This window comes from Peromyscus eremicus, chromosome X, assembly GCF_949786415.1.
Source record: "Peromyscus eremicus chromosome X, PerEre_H2_v1, whole genome shotgun sequence".
Lineage (NCBI taxonomy): Eukaryota > Metazoa > Chordata > Mammalia > Rodentia > Cricetidae > Peromyscus > Peromyscus eremicus.
Window position 1 is genome coordinate 45,551,295 of NC_081439.1, and position 11,036 is coordinate 45,562,330.

General features: G+C 40.5%; 1 pseudogene; it reads left to right on the top strand.

The window, feature by feature from the left end:
• Positions 1 to 939: 939 nt before the first annotated feature.
• Positions 940 to 3,311, top strand: LOC131899221 (protein PPP4R3C-like; annotated as a pseudogene).
• The last annotated feature ends 7,725 nt before the right edge of the window (positions 3,312 to 11,036 follow it).

The following is an 11,036-nucleotide window of genomic DNA, read 5'->3' on the forward strand; positions in this document are numbered from 1 at the left end:
CTAGTGATACAGTTTAGGTTTAGAATCATTCCATAGCATGTCTCACAAAAATGGCCATAGCATGTCTCATGCCCAATAGATCCACAAAATTAAAAAAAAGAGAGAAAATGAAATAATTTACAAGCATCAATTCTCAATCTTGGCAAAGTTTCACTCACTTCCCATTTGATCCAGTTCTTCCCAATAACAATGTGCATGATTAGGCAATGGAAAACATTTGAGGAAATGTTTCATCCACTGTGGTGCTGAAAGATGAAACTTCAGGTGGAATAGAATGGAGCTATAAGGCTGATGTAATTCTTTTCAAAACAAGATCTTCCCTTATTACCTAGAAATATGATCTACTTAAAGCATATCTTGTAGAGAAACTCAATCATATTTTTATGATTATGGGGAAGGAATTTTGTCTGTAGATGATGTATTCCTGCTTCTTATTAGCCCCAGCATTTTACTGACATAGAGTATGAAGTGTAGACTTGTCCAAAACATTGCTAATTAAAATTTACTTTTTGCTTAAGTACCTAAACCCCACACTTCTCATGAGTGAAAATACTTCCGAGAAACAAAATCCAAAAGAGTATTTTCTAGACTTCCGTTTTTAAGAGAGGGGAAGCAGTTCCCTTTAACAGTATCTATTACACAAGCACATTCTTATTAGGAGAATCTAGAGTGAGTCACAATATTCTTGTCAGAACAAAGGCAGGCACAGAGACTTGTGGGCAAAGGAGAGAGGTTTGTCTGGGATAGTTCAATAGTGGAGGATTCAGACGTATTAGGGCCTTCCTGCTGCCTAATTCTAATGACCGTGGGCCTTCTCTTAGCCTCTGGGATTCTTTTAACCCCCACTAATATACTCCCTTACTTTTTTTCAGAATTGGGACCTCCATGACATTTCTTGGCCATGTTGGACAGAGAACTCTAGGCCAAGGTCTTTGCAAGATGTGGCTTAGGGAGGCAAGGTCACAAATCCACAAGGATGGTAGACTTCATACTGTAAAAGTCTATGTCATGAAGGAAGATGAACCATAGAAACATATAGGCTCAGGACAAATTTCAATCAAATACACTGAACGACTCCAGGGCATGTGCCTGCTTGTTCAGTCAGAAACAGATGAGTCACTGCTAGCAGAGTGCACAATACATCTTGATGTGCCATAGAGGAAAACACGAAGAGATTTAATTATTTGGATTGAACCTAATAACCATACTATGGCAATGTATTTCCAAGACCCAGAAGGTTGTCACTATATCTAGGAAGATATCTGCCTAGTTGAAGGTAAAGATCCAAGTGTAGCAATCACACAAGAACTTATAGATTTTTTTTTATATAGTTTTCAAGATCTGCTCCAGATCCAGAATCCGTTGAAGGTACCAACCTGCAAACTCCATAGTATACTTCAAAGCATTGAAGATTTATTTAGTGCTGTTTATGAATTGCCAAGCAACAAGGAACGGCTGAATATGCTCTTGGATAAATAAAGACTATATTAAAAAATTACTACAACCCTTCCACACTTGTGAAGGCCAGCAGAACATGGAAGGCTTACTTTTTTATATATAATTTTTAAAGGAATCTTCTTTCTCAACAATACACATTTGTTTAAGATCATGTTTTCTGATCAATGTATCGTAGATATTGTAGGATACAGCAAGTATGACCCTAGTTTGGATCAGCTATATAGGCACAGGGGATTCTTGACTGAAAATGTAAAATTCAAGGAATTTATGGCAATAACACACTACAAACGTAGGCAAAAATACACCAGACCTACATAATGCAATATATTCATGACATTCTACTACCTGCATCATGCATGTCGCAAAGGAATTGTCTCTCTTATCTTACAACTTTTATTTTTTCCAACAAAATTGAAATAGTTACCATGCTGCAGGAAGATGAAATGTTTTTGCTCGAAGTTTTTGGTCAGTAAAAGGTAACACTGTAGGTGATGACAGCGTGAATTGTTATTTTTCCTTAAGGAATTCTGTGAATTTCTTAAGACCTTAAATGCTCCAAAGAAAGATACATTATTGAAAACAATAATAAACCTTGGAATCATGAGTGCTCTGAAAGTTTAAGTACATGTGCAAGACTCTGAAGTAAAATTAGCAGCTGAAGAAATATTTACTTATCTGGCAGACTATAATCCATGAATAGTCTGAGTGTATACAATAGAAGAATCTCAGGACATGGAAAATGATGATGACTTTCTAATCAATATAAAGATCAAACATATAATCTGTGATCCTGATCCTGAATCTTCACGTTTTAAGTTTGACAGCAGTTCTCTGCATTCTTCTTGATGCAGAACACATGTGTGTAACAGCTAATGGATGTGAAAGAATGGAATTTATAAATTTCTTCTATACACACTGCATGAATAACTTGGCAGCACCAATTTGTTTATTACAGGACAACATGATAGTGATGATCACAGGGCCAACATCTGTCCTGCTAATTACCGAAATGAACAGTTACTTGTAGTAGTTTTAGAATTACTCAGATTTTGTCTAAATCACCACACAACTTATATTAAAGATTATACTTGGAGCAATAACTTGCTCAGCAGAGTCCTGGTGCTGATAAATTCAAAGCACACTTTCCTGGTTTTATGTGCTCTCATGTTTATGAGACAGATGATTTGCCTCAATGATGAAGTTTATAATTTTTACATAGTGAGGAAAAATCTTTTTGAGCCTGTTATAAATGTTTTCTGCATAATGAAAATAGGTATAATTTGTTAAACTCAGCTATTATTGAGCTGTTTGAATTCATAAGAGCAGAAAACATCAAGTCTCTTATTGCACACATTGTGGAAAATTATTTTGTGGATTTTGAATCAATTGAGTATGTCCAGGCATTTCAAGTGTTGAAGATTAAATTTGAAGAAGAGAAGGAAAGAGAAGGTAAAGGAAGATGGAATTTACATAATATAACAAATAGAATATACCAGAAAATATGCTTCAGACGTATGAAAATTGTGGAGGTAAAAGTCAAGGAAAAAAATACCAAAGCAATTCCACCAATGGTAAGGAACTTTCCAAATCGTTATGATGTGTTTATGAAAATTAAAGAGACAAATGAAAATGAAGTAGAACAGCCAGAAAGAAACTCATCTGAAGCAAGTGACTATTGTTCATCTCATTCTGATGCTTCTGCTGGTAGAATGAGTAGGCCACGCTGCAGCAGCATGGTTCCTTTAGTGGACTATCCAGATGATGATGACAACGACGATGACGATGATCTTCATGACAATGATGAAGAGGAAGAAGATGCACCTCCCAAAAAAAGACCTAATCTTGGTTCATAAAATCGGATGAGGCCCTCAAGTTTTGATTCAAATAAAATTCTATAAATATCACAAACTGAAAAGTCTAATTAAAAATCCTTTCTCTTATGGACTTTTAAATATGGTAGAATAAGTAGCACATATAATGAATAAAAGCTTCAATTTTATATAAAGGAAATCCTCCATAATAGAGATGCATAGTATAAAATAACCAGGCCCTGAGTGACAACTTCTTATCAAGAACATCTTATTTTGGCAGCATGGTTTGGGAGGAGGAACCAGTTTGATAAAGTAATACAATTTTCACTCAGGTCTTTTTATTACAAACAACTACAAAAGTTTTATTACGAAGCCTACTTTTGAAAAAGGGTCTAGCAATGGCATTTTTCCATAAATTGAAGTGGTTTGAAAGAATCTTTTGTATGTATAGAAAAAAAAGTCAATATTAAAGTAAAAATAAAGTAAGACTTTTCAACATTTTTGTGGGGATTTATCAGAACATCAGCATTATGTATAATAAGAGAGAAACAACATTCAGCACAATTAAGTGCATATGTTCATGAGTAAAATGTTAAGCTGGATCCTAAATGAGCTGTTGTTAATGCACTTCTTTTTAGATGATAAATATCAAGTATCAGTATCAATACAGTACTATTCCTACTGTGCATTCTCTAGTTCCTCCATGGAATAAAACAGGATGCACCAAATATCCAGAGTGTTAACATTATTTCCTTATTCATTAGTGAAGTTTTGTCCGTTTCCCCCAGAGTAGGAGGTACATATTAGTATGCACACATTTCTTTCTGGTTGCTGAAACAAAGTAACTAACAAAAACAGCATAACAGAGGAAATTTTAATTTTGTCTTACAGTGTGAGGGAATACATTCTATCTTAGTGCGAAAGGTATAGGAGTAGACTATTCAATCATGGGAGGAATCTAAAGTAGCATGTCACATTGCTCCCACAATCAACAAGCAACTAGATAAATTTTGATGCTTACCTCAATTTCTCTTTTGACTTAGTGCAGGACATCAGCCCATGATTCAGTGTCACACATATCTAAGGTGTGTCTTTCATACTCAATTATTCCAGTCTTTAAACTACCACGTAAATATGACAGCAACTTGGTCTCCTACGTAGATTCTGTTATCGTCTATCATTAATTGACCCCTTGCCTACTTAACACCCAAACATATAACTCTTAAGTAGTAACCTACCACATATCACCCCAAAAGGCTCATGGTCCTTTTATACTGCAAAATGTATTCATTCTAACCCACGTGCATGCTTAGGGCAGCCTGCTTCAGGCACCAAGGAGAAAAGAAGACCCTGCCCAGCCCCATAAAGGCTGAGCAGGAGAAGGAGACCCAGGGCAGCCTGCTCTGGGCACAAAGGAGAGAAAATACCTGCTGGGCAGTTGTGCACTGTTATGGTGAGCAAATATATGGTATGGGAGAGAGAGACTGATTTATGTCCTGTGCGGAGATGCAGATCTGAAGAAGTGAAGACCATGAGGAATGTGCTGAAGTAAATGGCTTGCTTGCCACTGAGGGCCAAGGTGATTTCTGCGCCTGGGCAGTTGCCAATGCCCATGCCTGGGTCCATGGTCATCCTGCAGCTGTGGTCTGTGTTCATGTCCATGGCACCTGATACAACAGAAGGCCCAGAGAATAGGACTGGACAGAGTAGGCCCTGCTCTTCACTGGCTACAACACTAGGCAGAACTGGCCCTGCCCCTTACTGGCTGCACCACTCCAGAGAACAGGCCCTGACTTCACCTGGGGAGCATAGTAGAGCTGAACCTATTAGTGGAGGTAAAGGTGAGCGGGATCCAAGGTCATGAGCATGAGAAGGCTGGCCCCAATGCTTGTCTGTCTGTCATGCAGCAACATGGGTAAGGGAAAGATGCTGTTCCTCTTCTCCTGCTGTAGGCAATGGAGCTGACCCTCCCACTGCAGCTAAAGCACTCTGGAAAGCAGACCTTGCCTAGGGAGCACAGCAAAGCTAACCTTGTTGGTGCCGGAGGAGCATGACAGCTGGCCCTCTCCCTCTCCAGCTGCCACACTTTGGACAAATGGGGGGATATTTTTTCATTTAAACCAGCATATTATATCCCCTGCCCCCACAGGCCTGTAGCTATGTCATGATGCTGTTGTGTGACATTTTTTTCCCTGGTGAAATGCAATATAAATATCTAGTCACTTCAGATAAGGAACCCATGGCAGATCAAAGTACAGATACCAATGAAGTCCAACTTGGTGAACCAACTGGGCTTGCATACAGGAATATGGGTGAAGTCTTACTTACAGGAACAGAAATAATTCAAATACAGCTGCATCACCAAGGCCCACCCCTGCAAGGGGGCCAGCTCACAAAAGGTGGAAACTTGGAGCATACTGCAAAGCCAGGAGGCAATACAACAGGCTGGAGAGTGTCCTCTCCATGTGACTCAGTTGATCCAGACATCTTCCAGGCAGCCGACCTGGTATCAGAGTCTTCTTTGTTGTTTGTCTTGTCTGAGAGTGACTCTTAGCAGCCTTTTACTGATTAATCTTGGGAAGGAGAGGCTTAGTGAATCTGATCAGTTTCAAGGACTTCCTGAAGCTGCCTAGAGTTGTTTACCTTCCTCAGAGGAAACTGCTACACAAAACTCCACCCCTTCTTCTGGCTCATATTTTTTTCTTCCCCCTCTTCTGCAATGATCTCTGAGCCTTTGAAGGGGTTGATGTAGATGTTTGCCTATGGCTAAGAACTAGGCCACCATGATAGAGCAACAGTCACTTGCTATCTTAGGGTTATACTGCTATGATGAAACATCAATACCAAAAGCAGGTTGGTGAGGAAAACACTTATTCAGTGCACTCTGGAACATCATAGTGCATCCTTATAGGAAGTCAGGGCAGAAACTCAAAACAGGTTAGGAACCTGGAGGCAGGAAATAATGCAGAGGTGATAAAGTGGGGTAGCTTACTGAGTTGCTCTCTATGTCTTGCTTAGTGGGCTTTCTAATACAACTGTCTCACCCAAAGTGGACTGTGCACTCCCAAATCAATCTGAACTCCGTCTTGTAGAGCAAACATTAAATCCAATTAGAAGGCGGTTAGTCTTACACATGATAGCTCAGCCACCATTGTCCAAGCAGACACACGATACCTAGCATGATAGTATTTTGTCATGCAGCATCCATAGATGAGCAGAATATTGGTGACAGTTCTCCACCAGAAGCCTGCATAGCATAATGGTACTATGGAAGCCAGCCAGCAGAGTGGGGATTTTAAGTTCTGTCCCAGCTTAATTTCTCCATGTCTTGCAGTTAAAGCATGGTCTTCAGCAATAGTGTCTTATAGTCTAGTTCTGACATGTAACCAATAGCAGTAGCAACAGCCTTTATGGTTTGTGGGGTCTCAGGGGTTTTCCAGGTCAAAACCTCATCATGAAGTGCCCACCCTTGGCACTGGTATTTTTATTCAATAACCTCATGACTTCTAGGGTATCCTTTTCAACCTACATAGAGCACATTTTGATTTAAACTCTTTAGCAACTGTTTTAACAACCCATTTTTTTTTTCCTTGAACCTACCCAGCTCTAGGATTTTAAGGTAGAAGAAAGTACCATTGCACCTGTTTTTCTTTCAATGGTTGCTTTTCAAACCTGCAAATCACTCAGAGGTTAGCATTGTGTCATCTACATAAAAAAAACTTTTCCAGAGGATGGGCAGGACAAGGCAACAACCTGAGACACCATTACATAGTGAATAGTGTGATTACAAAGATAACCTTGGTGACACACTCTGAAAGTCTATTGTTATCTGTTCTGAGCAAATGACAGGTGATCCTAGAAGTTCAAACTAAGAAGATACTGAAGCCAAACATAAGCAGGTCTAATACATCATGGAAAGTTTCCATCCGTTTGTATCAGTTGCTTCCTGCACAGATCAAGGTTGGGTACAAATCATGGATGAGATGCATTAACTTATCTATCTCCCCATAACCCTCAGTCATTCTCTCTGAGCCATTACATTTCCATAACCTGGAGCTCTTCCCTGGAGCCTCCCTACATTTCTCTATCCCTAATGAACTCAGTGGGATTGACTTAATTTGTTCAGCTCTATCCATGGCCAAAGGCAATGTAGCACACTCTAGCTCCCTGGGTCAGAGAAGGCCTGGGTTGGCACAATAGGTCTTGTCTCTCCATATACCATACTTGGCTTGATGGAGAGGCTTTGGCTGGGCAAACCATCTCCAGCCCTAACATAACATTTTGTTATAGGGAAATACACCCTCAGTCTTAGGGTTTCTACTGCTTTGAAGAGACACCATGACCACCACAACTCTTACAAAGAAAACTTTTAATTGGGGTAGCTTGCTTACAGTTTCAGAGATTCTGTCCATAATCATCATGACAGTGAGCATGGTGGTGTGCTGGCAGTCATGGTATAGGAGTAGTAGCTGAGAGTCCTACATTTTGCAGGCAACAGGAAGTTGACTGCCACACTGCATGAAGCTGGAAAAAAAGAGACCTCAAAGCCTGCTCCCACAGGGACACACTTCCTCCAACAAGACTATGCTTACTCCAACAAGGCCACACCTCCTGACAGTGCCACTCCATTTGTGGACCATTTTCTTTCAAACCACCATACCCTCCTTACCCTGGGAAGATAACTACCCATCTCTGGGAAAGACTTTGTCATCTTCATATGTATGTTTCTATCATGAATGCCTTCTATGACTGTTCCTCAGGCTTGAAAGCCTTCTAGAAGGTCCTGAGCACACAGTTTGGCTATTATTTCCTTAGAGATTTCAGTTTGTCACAAATATTGTCACATTTTTGAAGAACCCAGACAGACTCTGATTTGTCTTATTCTTACATTCTCTAGATTGTTCTTTACCTGAATGACGAAGTCAATGAGATCTGCCAAAATATTTCCTATGTTATAAAGACAATTGTTCCATGAGAGAGCTCAGCAAAGTTGTTAGAGTTCCATAACAGCCTTGAGGACCTTGCTAGATCAACACATTCTTTAACTCTTCTGTGAACATAGTTCATTCTGGCCCAGTGAACTGGAATTCAAATATAACTTCTTTTATTCCTAGTTTCCTCAGTAGCACCTGTCCCTCCTTTAATGGCCCTCCAGCCTCTGATATTTGTGGGATCTCAGATGGAGATTATAGGGTAAAAGTTCAGAACCTACTTCTGGCTTTGAACACTCACCAAACCCCACCAATCCCTGAGCTCAAAAACCCACCAGTCTCTGAGGCCCCAAACCACCCAATCCTTGAGCTCAAAATACACCAATCCCTGAGTTTGCCTTTAAATTCCACCAATCCCCACCTTGGAAATCTCCATCATGGAAAACTCCACCCTCAAGAAACCCTATATAAAGCTTGCCTCCTGTTCTTGTGTGCGGTTTGTTGTGCAGTGTGACTTTATGGTATTCCTAGGATTCCAATTGCTAGGATTCCTTTCCCTTCAGAGCTGAAACGTTTGTATAGGGAAATGTCTCCCCTTAGAGCTGTAAAACATACACTGGGGAAACTGTTCCCCTCGGAGCTGTACCCCTTCCATTAGGGAAACTTTTCCCCTTAAAGCTGTAACACAGAGATAACCAAGTGTTCCTAATGGCTTTGATCTACCAGTCTAACAGGAACTTGTTTCCCTCACAATGTCTCAGGTTATACAGCCTTTGCTTTAAGGAAGGATGGGAAATCACATTACACATTTTTTCTCCCTCCATAGAAGTTAGATTGATCCCATCAGCTCCCAAGTCCCACAGTCTCACAAGCCTCACTGTGACTGGCTCTTCCATTGATTGTTTTAAGTCTTCCAGATGTCCAACAGTTCAAGTGCTGAATATGTCCTAATTGCCCTAGTTTCTTGCATTGGGTCATGTTTGATGCCACCATCTGAAGGCTGGATTACAGATTTTCACTCTTCTATTAAAGATTGGACTTGAGAGATACCTTCTATTGGTTTTACCACCTCTCTCTCATCCACTTGACTATCTAAGTTACTTGCAAATTCAGAGCTGACATGGAGGATGCTAGCCTCATCTCCCTTTCTTGTTGCAATTGCTCCTTTATACAAAGAAGTTCCTGCCTGGCCACTGTAATAGCCTCAGATACATTTATAACTATACACACAGACCAGTAGTCAACTTATCTCACCGTGGACAATCTTAACTTTTGTGTACTATAGATTGCAAAATTTCCTCTAAACGTTTTCAGGGTATCTCTGTCTTCATGTGGTAGAACTCACTCACCAAGCAGGCATTCCCTCCATCACATACCATACAGATGAAGACTGCCATCCTGGGATTTCTCCCACCAATACTTTTTTCTTTTGTTTTGTTTGTATTTTATTGATTTTTTTATTAAGAAATCTTTTATTCATTTTACATACCAACCACAGATCCCCCTCTCTTCCCTGCTCCTGCCCCTCAGCTTTTCCCCCCAACCCACTCCCATTCTCACCTCTGACAAGGTAAGGCCTCCCAATGTGGAGTCAGCAGAGCCTCGTACATTAGGTTAATGCAGGTCCAAGCCCCTTGCCCTGCATCAAGGTTGTGCAAGGTGTCCCACCATAGATAGTGGGCCACAAAAAGCCAGCTTATGCATCAGGGATAGATCCTGATCCTACTGTCAAAGGGCCCCTTAAGCAGATCAAGCTACACAACTGTCTGGATTATGCAGAGGGCCTAGTCCAGTCCCATGGAGGCTCCACCGCTGTTTGTCTAAAGTTCATCAATTCACACTAGCTTGATTTGGTTGTCTCTGTAGGTTTCCCCATCATGATCTTGATGCCCATTGCTCATAGAATCCCTTTTCTCTCTCTTTTATTGGACTCCTGGAGCTGGGCCCCACTGACACTCTTAATCCTGATGGCTCACCATTAGTTGTATGTCTTCCTGTTCATAGCAAGAACTATATAATGACTGTCATAGCACAAAGACACAGTAACTCAAACCATACAAGCAAGCAAAACGGTATCAGAATTTCTACCATAGATGCTCCTGCCTCAGGCTGCTGAGGCTTACTTTCATGCCTTGCTAGCTAGGAACAAATACCAATGGCTCCCCAACTTATTTTTGATTCTTTTGTGTCCCTTTTCAGGTGCCAGTTAGGCTGTGTGACAAAACTTTTCCTTAGAAAATTATACAAGCATTTCTACTCACCCCATATAGGAAACCCATGACAGACCAAAGTATAGACAACACCAAAATCCAGCTTGGTGTACCAATGAGTTTTATTGGGTTACTTATAAGATTATGGGTGAGGGGTTACTTACAGGAGCAGAAATGACTTAAAGACAGCTGCGTTACCAAAGCCCACCCCAGAATGAGTGACTCACAAAAGCTGGAAAGTTCGAGCTCTATGAACAGCCTGCAGGTAGCTCAACAGTTCAAGAGTGTCTTTTCCATGTGACTCAGTTGGTCTAAACCTCTTTCAGGCAGTTTAGCTGGTTTCTGCTTCTTCCAGGTAACTGGTTTGGTTCCAGAGTATTCTTTGAAGCTTGGCTTGTCTGAGAGTGACTCTTAGCTGCTTTTGTTGTTTATTCCTGGGGGGAGGAACCTAGTGAATCTCTGGTCAGCTGACATCCTGAAGCTATTTAGGACTCTTTACCTTCTGTAGTAAAGCCCTTTCTTTCAGGATGGAATGTTTAAATATCAAAGGAAATTGTTGCACAACAATGCCAAATGTATTTAATACTACTTCAAATATTCCTATAGTCTTTCAGTCTCAACACTAT